Raw genomic sequence first — 18,003 nt, 5'->3', positions numbered from 1 at the left:
GATGGCAGATTTAAAAAATAGTCCCCAAACAGCAGATGATGCAAAGAAAAAAAGAGGTGCAATGAGGTAGTTGTGTGACTAAGCTAAGCGACCCAAGTGGCCGACACAAACACCTGGCCCATCTAGGAGTGGCACCGCAGTGTCAGACAGGATGGCAGATTTAAAAAATAATCCCCAAACAGCACATGATGCAAAGAAAAAAAGAGGTGCAATGAGGTAGCTGTGTGACTAAGCTAAGCGACCCAAGTGGCCGACACAAACACCTGGCCCATCTAGGAGTGGCACTGCAGTGTCAGACAGGATGGCAGATTAAAAAATAGTCCTCAAACAGCACATGATGCAAAGAAAAAAAGAGGTGCAATGAGGTAGCTGTGTGACTAAGCTAAGCGACCCCAGTAGCCGACACAAACACCTGGCCCATCTAGGAGTGGCACTGCAGTATCAGACAGGATGGCAGATTCAAAAAATAGTCCCCAAACAGCACATGATGCAAAGAAAAAAAGAGGTGCAATGAGGTAGCTGTGTGACTAAGCTAAGCGACCCAAGTGGCCGACACAAACACCTGGCCCATCTAGGAGTGGCACTGCAGTGTCAGACAGGATGGCAGATTTTAAAAATAGTGCCCAAACAGCACATGATGCAAAGAAAAAAAGAGGTGCAATGAGGTAGCTGTGTGACTAAGCTAAGCGACCCCAGTGGCCGACACAAACACCTGGCCCATCTAGTAGTGGCACTGCTGTGTCAGACAGGATAGCAGATTTAAAAAATAGTCCTCAAACAGCACATGATGCAAAGAAAAAAAGAGGTGCAATGAGGTAGCTGTGTGACTAAGCTAAGCGACCCCAGTAGCAGACACAAACACCTGGCCCATCTAGGAGTGGCACTGCAGTGTCAGACAGGATGGCAGATTCAAAAAATAGTCCCCAAACAGCACATGATGCAAAGAAAATAAGAGGTGCAATGTGGTAGCTGTGTGACTAAGCTAAGCGACCCAAGTGGCCGACACAAACACCTGGCCCATCTAGGAGTGGCACTGCAGTGTCAGACAGGATGGCAGATTTAAAAAATAGTCCCCAAACAGCACATGGTGCAAAGATATAAAGAGGTGCAATGAGGTAGCTGTGTGACTAAGCTAAGCGACACCAGTAGCCGACACAAACACCTGACCCATCTAGGAGTGGCACTGCAGTGTCAGGCAGGATGGCAGATTTAAAAAATAATCCCCAAACAGCACATGATTCAAAGAAAAAAAGAAGTGCAATGAGGTAGCTGTGTGACTAAGCTAAGCGACCCAAGTGGCCGACACAAACACCTGGCCCATCTAGGAGTGGCACTGCAGTGTCAGACAGGATGGCAGATTAAAAAATAGTCCTCAAACAGCACATGATGCAAAGAAAAAAAGAGGTGCAATGAGGTAGCTGTGTGACTAAGCTAAGCGACCCCAGTAGCCGACACAAACACCTGGCCCATCTAGGAGTGGCACTGCAGTATCAGACAGGATGGCAGATTCAAAAAATAGTCCCCAAACAGCACATGATGCAAAGAAAAAAGAGGTGCAATGAGGTAGCTGTGTGACTAAGCTAAGCGACCCAAGTGGCCGACACAAACACCTGGCCCATCTAGGAGTGGCACTGCAGTGTCAGACAGGATGGCAGATTCAAAAAATAGTCCCCAAACAGCACACGATGCAAATAAAATAAGAGGTGCAATGAGGTAGCTGTGTGACTAAGCTAAGCGACCCCAGTGGTCGACACAAACACCTGGCCCATCTAGGAGTGGCATTGCAGTGTCAGACAGGATGGCAGATTTAAAAAATAGTCCCCAAACAGCACATGATGCAAAGAAAAAAAGAGGTGCAATGACGTAGCTGTGTGACTAAGCTAAGCGACCCAAGTGGCCGACACAAACACCTGGCCCATCTAGGAGTGGCACTGCAGTATCAGACAGGATGGCAGATTTAAAAAATAGTCCCCAAACAGCAGATGATGCAAAGAAAAAAAGAGGTGCAATGAGGTAGTTGTGTGACTAAGCTAAGCGACCCAAGTGGCCGACACAAACACCTGGCCCATCTAGGAGTGGCACCGCAGTGTCAGACAGGATGGCAGATTTAAAAAATAATCCCCAAACAGCACATGATGCAAAGAAAAAAAGAGGTGCAATGAGGTAGCTGTGTGACTAAGCTAAGCGACCCAAGTGGCCGACACAAACACCTGGCCCATCTAGGAGTGGCACTGCAGTGTCAGACAGGATGGCAGATTAAAAAATAGTCCTCAAACAGCACATGATGCAAAGAAAAAAAGAGGTGCAATGAGGTAGCTGTGTGACTAAGCTAAGCGACCCCAGTAGCCGACACAAACACCTGGCCCATCTAGGAGTGGCACTGCAGTATCAGACAGGATGGCAGATTCAAAAAATAGTCCCCAAACAGCACATGATGCAAAGAAAAAAAGAGGTGCAATGAGGTAGCTGTGTGACTAAGCTAAGCGACCCAAGTGGCCGACACAAACACCTGGCCCATCTAGGAGTGGCACTGCAGTGTCAGACAGGATGGCAGATTTAAAAAATAGTCCCCAAACAGCACATGATGCAAAGAAAAAAAGAGGTGCAATGAGGAAGCTGTGTGACTAAGCTAAGTGACCCAAGTAGCCGACACAAACACCTGGCCCATCTAGGAGTGGCACTGCAGTGTCAGACAGGATGGCAGATTTTAAAAACAGTGCCCAAACAGCACATGATGCAAAGAAAAAAAGAGGTGCAATGAGGTAGCTGTGTGACTAAGCTAAGCGACCCCAGTGGCCGACACAAACACCTGGCCCATCTAGTAGTGGCACTGCAGTGTCAGACAGGATAACAGATTTAAAAAATAGTCCTCAAACAGCACATGATGCAAAGAAAAAAAGAGGTGCAATGAGGTAGCTGTGTGACTAAGCTAAGCGACCCCAGTAGCAGACACAAACACCTGGCCAATCTAGGAGTGGCACTGCAGTGTCAGACAGGATGGCAGATTCAAAAAATAGTCCCCAAACAGCACATGATGCAAAGAAAATAAGAGGTGCAATGTGGTAGCTGTGTGACTAAGCTAAGCGACCCAAGTGGCCGACACAAACACCTGGCCCATCTAGTAGTGGCACTGCAGTGTCAGGCAGGATGGCAGATTTAAAAAATAGTCCCCAAACACCACATGATGCAAAGAAAAAAAGAGGTGCAATGAGGTAGCTGTGTGACTAAGCTAAGCGACCCCAGTGGCCGACACAAACACCTGGCCCATCTAGGAGTGGCACTGCAGTGTCAGACAGGATAGCAGATTTAAAAAATAGTCCTCAAACAGCACATGATGCAAAGAAAAAAAGAGGTGCAATGAGGTAGCTGTGTGACTAAGCTAAGCGACCCCAGTAGCCGAAACAAACACCTGGCCCATCTAGGAGTGGCACTGCAGTGTCAGACAGGATGGCAGATTCAAAAAATAGTCCCCAAACAGCACATGATGCAAAGAAAATAAGAGGTGCAATGAGGTAGCTGTGTGACTAAGCTAAGCGACCCAAGTGGCCGACACAAACACCTGGCCCATCTAGGAGTGGCACTGCAGTGTCAGACAGGATGGCATATTTAAAAAATAGTCCCCAAACAGCACATGATGCAAAGATATAAAGAGGTGCAATGAGGTAGCTGTGTGACTAAGCTAAGCGACCCCAGTGGCCGACACAAACACCTGGCACACCTAGGAGTGGCACTGCAGTGTCAGACAGGATGGCAGATTAAAAAAAATAGTCCCCAAACAGCACATGATTCAAAGAAAAAAAGAGGTGCAATGAGGTAGTTGTGTGACTAAGCTAAGCGACCCAAGTGGCCGACACAAACACCTGGCCCATCTAAAAGTGGCACTGCAGTGTCAGACAGTATGGCAGATTTAAAAAATAGTCCCCAAACAGCACATGATGCAAAGATATAAAGAGGTGCAATGAGGTAGCTGTGTGACTAAGCTAAGCGACCCCAGTAGCTGACACAAACACCTGGCCCATCTAGGAGTGGCACTGCAGTGTCAGACAGGATGGAAGATTAAAAAAAATAGTCCCCAAACAGCACATGATTCAAAGAAAAAAAAAAGTGCAATGAGGTAGCTGTGTGACTAAGCTAAGCGACCCAAGTGGCCGACACAAACACCTGGCCCATCTAGGAGTGGCACTGCAGTGTCAGACAGGATGGCAGATTCAAAAAATAGTCCCCAAACAGCACATGATGCAAAGAAAAAAGAGGTGCAATGAGGTAGCTGTGTGACTAAGCTAAGCAACCACAGTGGCCGACACAAACACCTGGCCCATCTAGGAGTGGCATTGCAGTGTCAGACAGGATGGCAGATTTAAAAAATAGTCCCCAAACAGCACATGATGCAAAGAAAAAAAGAGGTGCAATGAGGTAGCTGTGTGACTAAGCTTAAGCGACCCAAGTGGCCGACACAAACACCTGGCCCGTCTAGGAGTGGCACTGCAGTGTCAGACAGGATGGCAGATTTAAAAAATAGTCCCCAAACAGCACATGATGCAAAGAAAAAAAGAGGTGAAATGAGGTAGCTGTGTGACTAAGCTAAGCGACCCAAGTGGCCGACACAAACACCTGGCCCATCTAGGAGTGGCACTGCAGTGTCAGACAGGATGGCAGATTTAAAAAATAGTCCCCAAACAGCACATGATGCAAAGAAAAAAAGAGGTGCAATGAGGTAGCTGTGTGACTAAGCTAAGCGACCCCAGTGGCCGACACAAACACCTGGCCCATCTAGGAGTGGCATTGCAGTGTCAGACAGGATGGCAGATTTAAAAAATAGTCCCCAAACAGCACATGATGCAAAGAAAAAAAGAGGTGCAATGAGGTAGCTGTGTGACTAAGCTAAGCGACCCAAGTGGCCGACACAAACACCTGGCCCATCTAGGAGTGGCACTGCAGTGTCAGACAGGATAGCAGATTTAAAAAATAGTCCTCAAACAGCACATGATGCAAAGAAAAAAAGAGGTGAAATGAGGTAGTTGTGTGACTAAGCTAAGCGACCCAAGTGGCCGACACAAACACCTGGCCCATCTAGGAGTGGCACTGCAGTGTCAGACAGGATGGCAGATTTAAAAAATAGTCCCCAAACAGCACATGATGCAAAGAAAAAAAGAGGTGCAATGAGGTAGCTGTGTGACTAAGCTAAGCGACCCCAGTGGCCGACACAAACACCTGGCCCATCTAGGAGTGGCACTGCAGTGTCAGACAGGATGGCAGATTTTAAAAATAGTGCCCAAACAGCACATGGTTCAAAGAAAAAAAGAGGTGCAATGAGGTAGCTGTGTGACTAAGCTAAGCGACCCAGGTGGCCGACACAAACACCTGGCCCATCTAGGAGTGGCATTGCAGTATCAGACAGGATGGCAGATTTAAAAAATAGTCCCCAAACAGCACATGATGCAAAGAAAAAATAAGAATTTACTCACCGGTAATTCTATTTCTCGTAGTCCGTAGTGGATGCTGGGAGCCCGTCCCAAGTGCGGACTTCTGCAATACTTGTATATAGTTATTGCTTAACTATAGGGTTTTTGTTCTGAGCCATCTATTAAATGAGGCTCAGCTGTTGTTCATACTGTTAACTGGGTATAGTTATCACGAGTTGTACGGTGTGATTGGTGTGGCTGGTATGAGTCTTACCCTGGATTCCAAATCCTTTCCTAGTAATGTCAGCTCTTCCGGGCACAGTTTCCCTAACTGAGGTCTGGAGGAGGGGCATAGAGGGAGGAGCCAGTGCACACCAGATGTAGTACCTAATCTTTCTTTAAAGAGTGCCCAGTCTCCTGCGGAGCCCGTCTATTCCCCATGGTCCTTACGGAGTACCCAGCATCCACTACGGACTACGAGAAATAGAATTACCGGTGAGTAAATTCTTATTTTCTCTGACGTCGTAGTGGATGCTGGGTACTCCGTAAGGACCATGGGGATTATACCAAAGCTCCCAAATGGGCGGGAGTGTGCGGATGACTCTGCAGCACCGAATGAGCAAACTCAAGGTCCTCCTCAGCCAGGGTATCAAACTTGTAGAATTTTGCAAACGTGTTTGATCCCGACCAGGTAGCAGCTCGGCAAAGTAGTAAAGCCGAGACCCCTCGGGCAGCCGCCCAAGAAGAGCCCACCTTCCTCGTGGAATGGGCTTTGACTGATTTAGGATGCGGCAGTCCAGCCGCAGAATGTGCAAGTTGAATCGTGCTACAGATCCAGCGAGCAATAGTCTGCTTAGAAGCAGGAGCACCCAGCTTGTTGGGTGTATGCAGGATAAACAGCGAGTCAGTTTTTCTGACTCTAGCTGTCCTGGAAACATAGATTTTAAGGGCCCGGACTACATCCAGCAACTTGGAAGCCTCCAAGTCCCGAGGCGCCGCAGGCACCACAATAGGTTGGTTCAAATGAAACGCTGATACCACCTTAGGGAGAAATTGGGGACGGGTCCTCAATTCTGCCCTGTCCATATGGAAGATCAGATAGGGGCTTTTACATGACAAAACCGCCAATTCTGACACACGCCTAGCCGAAGTCAAGGCCAAAAGCATGACCACTTTCCACGTGAGATACTTCAACTCCACGGTCTTAAGTGGCTCAAACCAATGTGATTTCAGGAAATCCAACACAACGTTTAGATCCCAAGGTGCTACTGGAGGCACAAATGGGGGATGAATATGCAGCACTCCCTTAACAAATGTCTGAACTTCAGGCAGTGAAGCCAGTTCTTTTTGAAAGAAAATAGACAGGGCCGAAATCTGGACTTTAATGGATCCCAATTTTAGGCCCATAGTCATTCCTGACTGTAAGAAGTGCAGAAATCGACCCAGCTGAAATTCCTCTGTTGGGGCCTTCATAGCCTCACACCAAGCAACATATTTTCGCCATATGCGGTGATAATGTTTTGCTGTCACATCCTTCCTAGCTTTTATCAGTGTAGGAATGACTTCAACCGGAATGCTCTTTTCCATCAGGATCCGGCGTTCAACCGCCATGCCGTCAAACGCAGCCGCGGTAAGTCTTGGAACAGACAGGGCCCCTGCTGCAGCAGGTCCTGTCGGAGCGGCAGAGGCCAAGGGTCCTCTGAGATCATTTCTTGTAGTTCCGGGTACCAAGTCCTTCTTGGCCAATCCGGAACGATGAGTATAGTTCTTACTCCTCTCTTTCTTATTATCCTCAGTACCTTTGGTATGAGAGGAAGAGGAGGGAACACATAAACCGACTGGTACACCCACGGTGTCACTAGAGCGTCCACAGCTATCGCCTGAGGGTCCCTTGACCTGGCGCAATATCTTTTTAGCTTTTGTTGAGGCGGGACGCCATCATGTCCACCTGTGGCCTTTCCCAACGATTTACAATCAGCTGGAAGACTTCTGGATGAAGTCCCCACTCTCCCGGGTGGAGGTCGTGCCTGCTGAGGAAGTCTGCTTCCCAGTTGTCCACTCCCGGAATGAACACTGCTGATAGTGCTATCACGTGATTTTCTGCCCATCGGAGAATCCTTGTGGCTTCTGCCATCGCCATCCTGCTTCTTGTGCCGCCCTGTCGGTTTACATGGGTGACCGCCGTGATGTTGTCTGACTGAATCAGCACCGGCTGGTTTTGAAGCAGGGGTTTTGCTTGACTTAGGGCATTGTAAATGGCCCTTAGTTCCAGAATATTTATGTGTAGGGAAGCCTCCTGACTCGACCATTGTCCTTGGAAGTTTCTTCCCTGAGTGACTGCCCCCCAACCTCGGAGGCTTGCATCCGTGGTCACCAGGACCCAGTCCTGTATGCCGAATCTGCGGCCCTCGAGAAGATGAGCACTCTGCAGCCACCACAGCAGAGACACCCTGGCCCTCGGGGACAGGGTGATCAACCGATGCATCTGAAGATGCGATCCGGACCACTTGTCTATCAGATCCCACTGAAAGATCCTTGCATGGAATCTGCCAAAGGGAATCGCTTCGTAAGAAGCTACCATCTTTCCCAGGACTCGCGTACAGTGGTGCACCGACACCTGTTTTGGTTTCAGGAGGTCTCTGACCAGAGATGACAACTCCGTGGCCTTCTCCTTCGGGAGAAACACCTTCTTCTGTTCTGTGTCCAGAATCATACCCAAGAACAGCAGATGCGTCGTAGTAACCAGCTGCGACTTTGGGATATTCAGAATCCAGCCGTGTTGCTGTAGCACTTCCTGAGATAGTGCTACTCCGACCAACAACTGCTCCATGGACCTCGCCTTTATAAGGAGATCGTCCAAGTACGGGATAATTATAACTCCCTTCTTTCGAAGGAGTATCATCATTTCGGCCATTACCTTGGTAAATACCTTCGGTGCCGTGGACAGACCAAACGGCAACGTCTGGAATTGGTAATGGCAGTCCTGTACCACAAAACGGAGGTATTCCTGGTGAGGTGGGTAAATGGGGACATGTAGGTAAGCATCCTTGATGTCTAGTGATACCATATAATCCCCCTCTTCCAGGCTTGCAATAACCGCTCTGAGCGATTCCATTTTGAACTTGAACTTTCTTATATAAGTGTTCAAGGATTTCAAATTTAGAATGAGTCTCACCGAACCGTCTGGTTTCGGTACCACAAACATTGTGGAATAGTAACCCCGTCCCTGTTGAAGGAGGGGAACTTTGATTATCACCTGCTGGAGGTACAGCTTGTGAATTGCCGCCAGTACTACCTCCCTGTCCTGGGGAGTAGCTGGCAAGGCTGACTTGAGGTAACGGCGAGGGGGAGACATCTCGAATTCCAGCTTGTATCCCTGAGATACCACTTGTAGAACCCAGAGATCCACCTGTGAGCGAACCCACTGGTCGCTGAAGTTCTGGGACGGGCCCCCACCGCACCTGGCTCCACCTGTGGAGCCCCAGCGTCATGCAGTGGATTTAGTGGAAGCAGGGGAGGATTTTTGTTCCTGGGAACTGGCTGTCTGATGCAGCTTCTTTCCTCTTCCCCTGCCTCTGGGCAGAAAGGATGCGCCTCTGACACGCTTGCCTTTCTGAGGCCGAAAGGACTGTACTTGATAATACTGGGCTTTCTTAGGCTGTGAGGGAACGTGAGGTAAAAAAGTCGACTTCCCAGCTGTCGCTGTGGATACAAGGTCCGAGAGACCGTCCCCAAACAATTCCTCACCCTTATAAGGCAAAACCTCCATGTGCCTTTTAGAGTCAGCATCACCTGTCCACTGCCGAGTCCATAATACTCTCCTGGCAGAAATGGACATCGCATTTATTCTGGATGCCAGTCGGCAAATGTCCCTCTGTGCATCCCTCATATATAGGACTACATCCTTAATATGCTCTATAGTTAGCAAAATAGTATCCCTGTCGAGGGTATCAATGTTGTCTGACAGGGTATCAGACCATGCTGCTGCAGCACTACACATCCATGCTGAAGCAATTGCAGGTCTCAGTATAGTACCTGAGTGTGTATATACAGACTTCAGGATAGCCTCCTGCTTTCTATCTGCAGGCTCCTGAGAGGGCAGTGCCACCTTTTTAGATAAAAGTGTGAGCGCCTTGTCCACCCTAGGGGATGTTTCCCAATGTAAACTATCCGTTGGCGGGAAAGGGTACGCCGTCAGTAACCTCTTAGAAATTACTAGTTTCTTATCAGGGGAACACCACGCTTCTTCACACAGTTCATTCAACTCATCAGATGGGGGAAAAGTCACTGGCTGCTTTTTCTCCCCAAACATAATACCCTTTTTTGTGGTAACCGGGTTTATGTCAGCAATGTGTAAAACATATTTCATAGCCGTAATCATACATCGGATGGCCCTTGTGGACTGTACATTTATCTCTTCCTCGTCGACACTGGAGTCAGACTTCGTGTCGACATCTGTGTCTGCCATCTGAGTCAGCGGGCGTTTTTGAGCCCCTGATGGCCTCTGAGACGCCTGGGCAGGTGTGGGCAGAGATGCCGACTGTCCCATGGCTGTCACGTCGTCAAACCTTTTATGAAAGGAGTTGACACTGTCGGTTAAAACCTTCCACATATCCATCCACTCCGGTGTCGGCCCCGCAGGGGGCGACATCACACTTATCGGCTCCTGCTCCGCCTCCACGTAACCCTCCTCATCAAACATATCGACACAGCCGTACCGACACACCGCACACACACAGGGAATGCTCTGACTGAGGACAGGACCCCACAATGTCCTTTGGGGAGACAGAGAGAGAGTATGCCAGCACACACCACAGCGCTATATAATCAGGGATTTACACTAACAAAAGCGATTTTCCCTATAGCTGCTTTTATATATAGTTTGCGCCTAAATTTAGTGCCCCCCCTCTCTTTTTTACCCTTGAAGCCTGGAAACTTCAGGGGAGAGCCTGGGGAGCTGTCTTCCAGCGGAGCTGTGAAGAGAAAATGGCGCCGGTGTGCTGAGGAAGATAGCCCCGCCCCCTTCTCGGCGGACTTCTCCCGCTTTTTTATCTGTATAATGGCGGGGGATTATGCACATATACAGCTTAAAAACTGTATTATGTGTCAATTAGCCATGTAAGGTACTCTAATTGCTGCCCAGGGCGCCCCCCCCAGCGCCCTGCACCCATCAGTGACCGGAGTGTGTGATGTGTATAGGGAGCAATGGCGCACAGCTGCAGTGCTGTGCGCTACCTTAATGAAGACCGAAGTCTTCAGCCGCCGATTTTCAGGATTCTCTTCTGTCTTCTGGCTCTGCAAGGGGGACGGCGGCGCGACTCCGGGACCGGACGATCGAGGTCGGGCCCTGTGTTCGATCCTTCTGGAGCTAATGGTGTCCAGAAGCCTTAGAAGCCCAAGCTAGCTGCAAGCAGGTAGGTTCGCTTCTCTCCCCTCAGTCCCTCGTAGCAGTGAGTCTGTTGCCAGCAGATCTCACTGAAAATAAAAAACCTAACAAATACTTTCTTTTCCAGAAGCTCAGGAGAGCCCCTAGTGTGCAACCAGCTCGGGCCGGGCACAGATTCTAACTGAGGTCTGGAGGAGGGGCATAGAGGGAGGAGCCAGTGCACACCAGATGTAGTACCTAATCTTTCTTTAAAGAGTGCCCAGTCTCCTGCGGAGCCCGTCTATTCCCCATGGTCCTTACGGAGTACCCAGCATCCACTAGGACGTCAGAGAAAAAGAGATGCAATGAGGTAGCTATGTGACTAAGCTAAGCGACCCAAGTGGCCGACACAAACACCTGGCCAATCTTGGAGTGGCACTGCAGTGTCAGACAGGATGGCAGATTTAAAAAATAGTCCCCAAACAGCACATGATGCAAAGATATAAAGAGGTGCAATGAGGTAGCTGTGTGACTAAGCGAAGCGACCCCAGTAGCCGACACAAACACCTGGCCCATCTAGGAGTAGCACTGCAGTGTCAGACAGGATGGCAGATTCAAAAAATAGTCCCCAAACAGCACATGATGCAAAGAAAATAAGAGGTGCAATGAGGTAGCTGTGTGACTAAGCTAAGCGACCCAAGTGGCCGACACAAACACCTGGCCAATCTAGGAGTGGCACTGCAGTGTCAGACAGGATGGCAGATTTAAAAAATAGTCCCCAAACAGCACATGATGCAAAGAAATAAAGAGGTGCAATGAGGTAGCTGTGTGACTAAGCTAAGCGACCCCAGTAGCCGACACAAACACCTGGCCCATCTAGGAGTGGCACTGCAGTGTCAGACAGGATGGCAGATTTAAAAAAATAGTCCCCAAACAGCACATGATGCAAAGAAAAAAAGAGGTGCAATGAGGTAGCTGTGTGACTAAGCTAAGCGACCCAAGTGGCCGACACAAACATCTGGCCCATCTAGGAGTGGCACTGCTGTGTCAGACAGGATGGCAGATTTAAAAAAATAGTCCCCAAACAGCACATGATGCAAAGAAAAAGAGAGATGCAATGAGGTAGCTGTGTGACTAAGCTAAGCGACCCAAGTGGCCGACACAAACACCTGGCCCATCTAGGAGTGGCACTGCAGTGTCAGACAGGATGGCAGATTTAAAAAATAGTCCACAAACAGCACATGATGCAAAGAAAAAAAGAGGTGCAATGAGGTAGCTGTGTGACTAAGCTAAGCGACCCTAGTGGCCGACAAAACGCCTGGCCCATCTAGTAGTGGCATTGCAGTGTCAGATAGGATGGCAGATTTAAAAAATAGTCCCCAAACAGCACATGATGCAAAGAAAAAAAGAGGTGCAATGAGGTAGCTGTGTGACTAAGCTAAGCAACCCAAGTGGCCGACACAAACACCTGGCCCATCTAGTAGTGGCACTGCAGTGTCAGACAGGATGGCAGATTTAAAAAATAGTCCCCAAACAGCACATGATGCAAAGAAAAAAAAGAGGTGCAATGAGGTAGCTATGTGACTAAGCTAAGCGACCCAAGTGGCCGAAACAAACACCTGGCCCATCTAGGAGTGGCACTGCAGTGTCAGACAGGATGGCAGATTTAAAAAATAGTCCCCTAACAGCACATGATGCAAACAAAAAAAGAGTTGCAATGAGGTAGCTGTGTGACTAAGCTAAGCGACCCCAGTAGCCGACACAAACACCTGGCCCATCTAGGAGTGGCACTGCAGTGTCAGACAGGATGGCAGATTTAAAAAATAGTCCCCAAACAGCACATGATGCAAAGAAAAAAAGAGATGCAATGAGGTAGCTGTGTGACTAAGCTAAGCGACCCAAGTGGGCGACACAAACACCTGGCCCATCTAGGAATGGCACTGCAGTGTCAGACAGGATGGCAGATTTAAAAAATAGTCCCCAAACAGCACATGATGCAAAGAAAAAAAGAGGTGCAATGAGGTAGCTGTGTGACTAAGCTAAGCGACCCAAGTGGCCGAAACAAACACCTGGCCCATCTAGGAGTGGCACTGCAGTGTCAGACAGGATGGCAGATTTAAAAAATAGTCCCCTAACAGCACATGATGCAAACAAAAAAAGAGTTGCAATGAGGTAGCTGTGTGACTAAGCTAAGCGACCCCAGTGGCCGACACAAACACCTGGCCCATCTAGGAGTGGCACTGCAGTGTCAGACAGGATGGCAGATTTAAAAAATAGTCCCCAAACAGCACATGATGCAAAGAAAAAAAGAGATGCAATGAGGTAGCTGTGTGACTAAGCTAAGCGACCCAAGTGGGCGACACAAACACCTGGCCCATCTAGGAGTGGCACTGCAGTGTCAGACAGGATGACAGATTTAAAAAATAGTCCCCAAACAGCACATGATGCAAAGATATAAAGAGGTGCAATGAGGTAGCTGTGTGACTAAGCTAAGCGACCCCAGTAGCCGACACAAACACCTGGCCCATCTAGGAGTGGCACTGCAGTGTCAGACAGGATGGCAGATTCAAAAAATAGTCCCCAAACAGCACATGATGCAAAGAAAATAAGAGGTGCATTGAGGTAGCTGTGTGACTAAGCTAAGCGACCCAAGTGGCCGACACAAACACCTGGCCCATCTAGGAGTGGCACTGCTGTGTCAGACAGAATGGCAGATTTAAAAAATAGTCCTCAAACAGCAAATGATGCAAAGAAAAAAAGAGATGCAATGAGATAGCTGTTTGACTAAGCTAAGCGACCCAAGTGGCCGACACAAACACCTGGCCCATCTAGGAGTGGCACTGCAGTGTCAGACAGGATGGCAGATTTAAAAAATAGTCCACAAACAGCACATGATGCAAAGAAAAAAAGAGGTGCAATGAGGTAGCTGTGTGACTAAGCTAAGCGACCCCAGTGGCCGACAAAACACCTGGCCCATCTAGTAGTGGCATTGCAGTGTCAGATAGGATGGCAGATTTAAAAAATAGTCCCCAAACAGCACATGATGCAAAGAAAAAAAGAGGTGCAATGAGGTAGCTGTGTGACTAAGCTAAGCGACCCAAGTGGCCGACACAAACACCTGGCCCATCTAGGAGTGGCACTGCAGTGTCAGACAGGATGGCAGATTTAAAAATAGTCCCCAAACAGCACATGATGCAAAGAAAAAAAGAGGTGCAATGAGGTAGCTGTGTGACTAAGCTAAGCGACCCCAGTGGCCGACAAAACACCTGGCCCATCTAGTAGTGGCATTGCAGTGTCAGATAGGATGGCAGATTTAAAAAATAGTCCCCAAACAGCACATGATGCAAAGAAAAAAAGAGGTGCAGTGAGGTAGCTGTGTGACTAAGCTAAGCGACCCAAGTGGCCGACACAAACACCTGGCCCATCTAGGAGTGGCACTGCAGTGTCAGACAGGATGGCAGATTTAAAAAATAGTCCCCAAACAGCACATGATGCAAAGAAAAAAAGAGGTGCAATGAGGTAGCTGTGTTACTAAGCTAAGCGACCCAAGTGGCCGACACAAACATCTGGCCCATCTAGGAGTGGCACTGCTGTGTCAGACAGGATGGCAGATTTAAAAAATAGTCCCCAAACAGCTGTTAGGGTCTCCTGCCCTGTGCTGCCACGTCGTCATGGCAACCGGGAGACAAGTGCTAGTGGAGTAACCTGAGCGCAGCTGATACTCCGGTTCGGGTCTTTTGCTGTGCAGTGGTTATAGGCTCTGTGCACGGCAGGGGATCCGGTGCTGGTTTTTGTGCTCACAGTCTGTGAGGTCTGAGTGGGGCGTGGACAGCACCTGCTTTATAAGGCCTCTTTTCAGGGTAAGCAGATGCTGCTGAATCTCTGTTGGTTAGTCAGTTCATGAAAGTTAGCCAGTACTGTGTAGCTCTGTATTTGTTTGTTGCTTACTGCAAATAGGCCTGGGGATTTGGTATTACACTCTGCCAATCCAGACCTAGCAGTAAGACTGGAGTCAGTCGTTTAGCTTGCTGGGGTTCTGTTATTACTCTGTGAACTTAGCAAGTTTGCGGCTGTATTCTAACACTTGCCTGTCTAATCCTGTCTCACTGTGCTAGGTGTCAGGGGTCAGTTTAGTGGCAGTAAGCTTAAACCTGTGCACTGCAAGTGAGAATCAGGATTGTGGAGGCTCTCCTTGTGTCTATCATTCCATCTCTGACCAAGGAGTTTACTGCCACACCCGTTGGTAACCCTTTAGGGTTTTGCTGTTGCCCTTAGCAACAGCATTTCGGGTTCTCTACGTATTAAAACACAACATCTTGCTTTTTACATCTGAGCAGTTCTAATACAAGGGAGATACCCAGTTCCTTAGCCTCTGGGCTTCTCTGTTCACTGTGTGTGTATTTTGTTACCCTATCACCTTCTGTGTACGTTATGTCATATTCCCCAGTTTGTCTGTGAGTCCATTTGTTTTTGCATAGCAGTTCAAACACCAGTACATTCCTGCAGACACTGGAGTGCATAACAGTTCTGACACTAGTACTTTCCTGCAGGCACTGGTGTGCATAACAACAGCACATGATGCAAAGAAAAAGAGAGATGCAATGAGGTAGCTGTGTGACTAAGCTAAGCGACCCAAGTGGCCGACACAAACACCTGGCCCATCTAGGAGTGGCACTGCAGTGTCAGACAGGATGGCAGATTTAAAAAATAGTCCACAAACAGCACATGATGCAAAGAAAAAAAGAGGTGCAATGAGGTAGCTGTGTGACTAAGCTAAGCGACCCCAGTGGCCGACAAAACACCTGGCCCATCTAGTAGTGGCATTGCAGTGTCAGATAGGATGGCAGATTTAAAAAATAGTCCCCAAACAGTACATGATGCAAAGAAAAAAAGAGGTGCAATGAGGCAGCTGTGTGACTAAGCTAAGCGACCCAAGTGGCCGACACAAACACCTGGCCCATCTAGTAGTGGCACTGCAGTGTCAGACAGGATGGCAGATTTAAAAAATAGTCCCCAAACAGCACATGATGCAAAGAAAAAAAGAGGTGCAATGAGGTAGCTGTGTGACTAAGCTAAGCGACCCAAGTGGCCGACACAAACACCTGGCCCATCTAGTAGTGGCACTGCAGTGTCAGACAGGATGGCAGATTTAAAAAATAGTCCCCAAACAGCACATGATGCAAAGAAAAAAAAGAGGTGCAATGAGGTAGCTGTGTGACTAAGCTAAGCGACCCAAGTGGCCGAAACAAACACCTGGCCCATCTAGGAGTGGCACTGCAGTGTCAGATAGGATGGCAGATTTAAAAAATAGTCCCCAAACAGCACATGATGCAAAGAAAAAAAGAGGTGCAATGAGGTAGCTGTGTGACTAAGCTAAGCGACCCAAGTGGCCGACACAAACACCTGGCCCATCTAGGAGTGGCACTGCAGTGTCAGACAGGATAGCAGATTTAAAAAATAGTCCCCAAACAGCACATGATGCAAAGAAAAAAAGAGGTGCAATGAGGTAGCTGTGTGACTAAGCTAAGCGACCCAAGTGGCCGAAACAAACACCTGGCCCATCTAGGAGTGGCACTGCAGTGTCAGACAGGATGGCAGATTTAAAAAATAGTCCCCAAACAGCACATGATGCAAAGAAAAAAAGAGGTGCAATGAGGTAGCTGTGTGACTAAGCTAAGCGACCCCAGTGGCCGACACAAACACCTGGCCCATCTAGGAGTGGCATTGCAGTGTCAGATAGGATGGCAGATTTAAAAAATAGTCCCCAAACAGCACATGATGCAAAGAAAAAAAGAGGTACAATGAGGTAGCTGTGTGACTAAGCTAAGCGACCCAAGTGGCCGACACAAACACCTGGCCCATCTAGGAGTGGCACTGCAGTGTCAGACAGGATGGCAGATTTAAAAAATAGTCCCCAAACAGCACATGATGCAAAGAAAAAAAGAGGTGCAATGAGGTAGCTGTGTGACTAAGCTAAGCGACCCAAGTGGCCGACACAAACACCTGGCTCATCTAGGAGTGGCACTGCAGTGTCAGACAGGATGGCAGATTTAAAAAATAGTCCCCAAACAGCACATGATGCAAAGAAAAAAAGAGGTGCAATGAGGTAGCTGTGTGACTAAGCTAAGCGACCCAAGTGGCCGACACAAACACCTGGCCCATCTAGGAGTGGCACTGCAGTGTCAGACAGGATGGCAGATTTAAAAAATAGTCCCCAAACAGCACATGATGCAAAGAAAAAAAGAGGTGCAATGAGGTAGCTGTGTGACTAAGCTAAGCGACCCCAGTGGCCGACAAAACACCTGGCCCATCTAGTAGTGGCATTGCAGTGTCAGATAGGATGGCAGATTTAAAAAATAGTCCCCAAACAGCACATGATGCAAAGAAAAAGAGAGATGCAATGAGGTAGCTGTGTGACTAAGCTAAGCGACCCAAGTGGCCGACACAAACACCTGGCCCATCTAGGAGTGGCACTGCAGTGTCAGACAGGATGGCAGATTTAAAAAATAGTCCCCAAACAGCACATGATGCAAAGAAAAAAAGAGGTGCAATGAGGTAGCTGTGTGACTAAGCTAAGCTACCCAAGTGGCCAACACAAACACCTGGCCCATCTAGTAGTGGCACTGCAGTGTCAGACAGGATGGCAGATTTAAAAAATAGTCCCCAAACAGCACATGATGCAAAGAAAAAAAAGAGGTGCAATGAGGTAGCTGTGTGACTAAGCTAAGCTACCCAAGTGGCCAACACAAACACCTGGCCCATCTAGTAGTGGCACTGCAGTGTCAGACAGGATGGCAGATTTAAAAAATAGTCCCCAAACAGCACATGATGCAAAGAAAAAAAAGAGGTGCAATGAGGTAGCTGTGTGACTAAGCTAAGCTACCCAAGTGGCCGAAACAAACACCTGGCCCATCTAGGAGTGGCACTGCAGTGTCAGACAGGATGGCAGATTTAAAAAATAGTCCCCAAACAGCACATGATGCAAAGAAAAAAAGAGGTGCAATGAGGTAGCTGTGTGACTAAGCTAAGCGACCCAAGTGGCCGAAACAAACACCTGGCCAATCTAGGAGTGGCACTGCAGTGTCAGACAGGATGGCAGATTTAAAAAATAGTCCCCAAACAGCACATGATGCAAAGAAAAAAAGAGGTGCAATGAGGTAGCTGTGTGACTAAGCTAAGCGACCCCAGTGGCCGACACAAACACCTGGCCCATCTAGGAGTGGCACTGCAGTGTCA

This window comes from Pseudophryne corroboree, chromosome 10 (assembly GCF_028390025.1).
Source record: "Pseudophryne corroboree isolate aPseCor3 chromosome 10, aPseCor3.hap2, whole genome shotgun sequence".
In the NCBI taxonomy this organism is placed as follows: Eukaryota; Metazoa; Chordata; class Amphibia; order Anura; family Myobatrachidae; genus Pseudophryne; species Pseudophryne corroboree.
Note: the sequence above shows the minus strand (reverse complement) of the source record.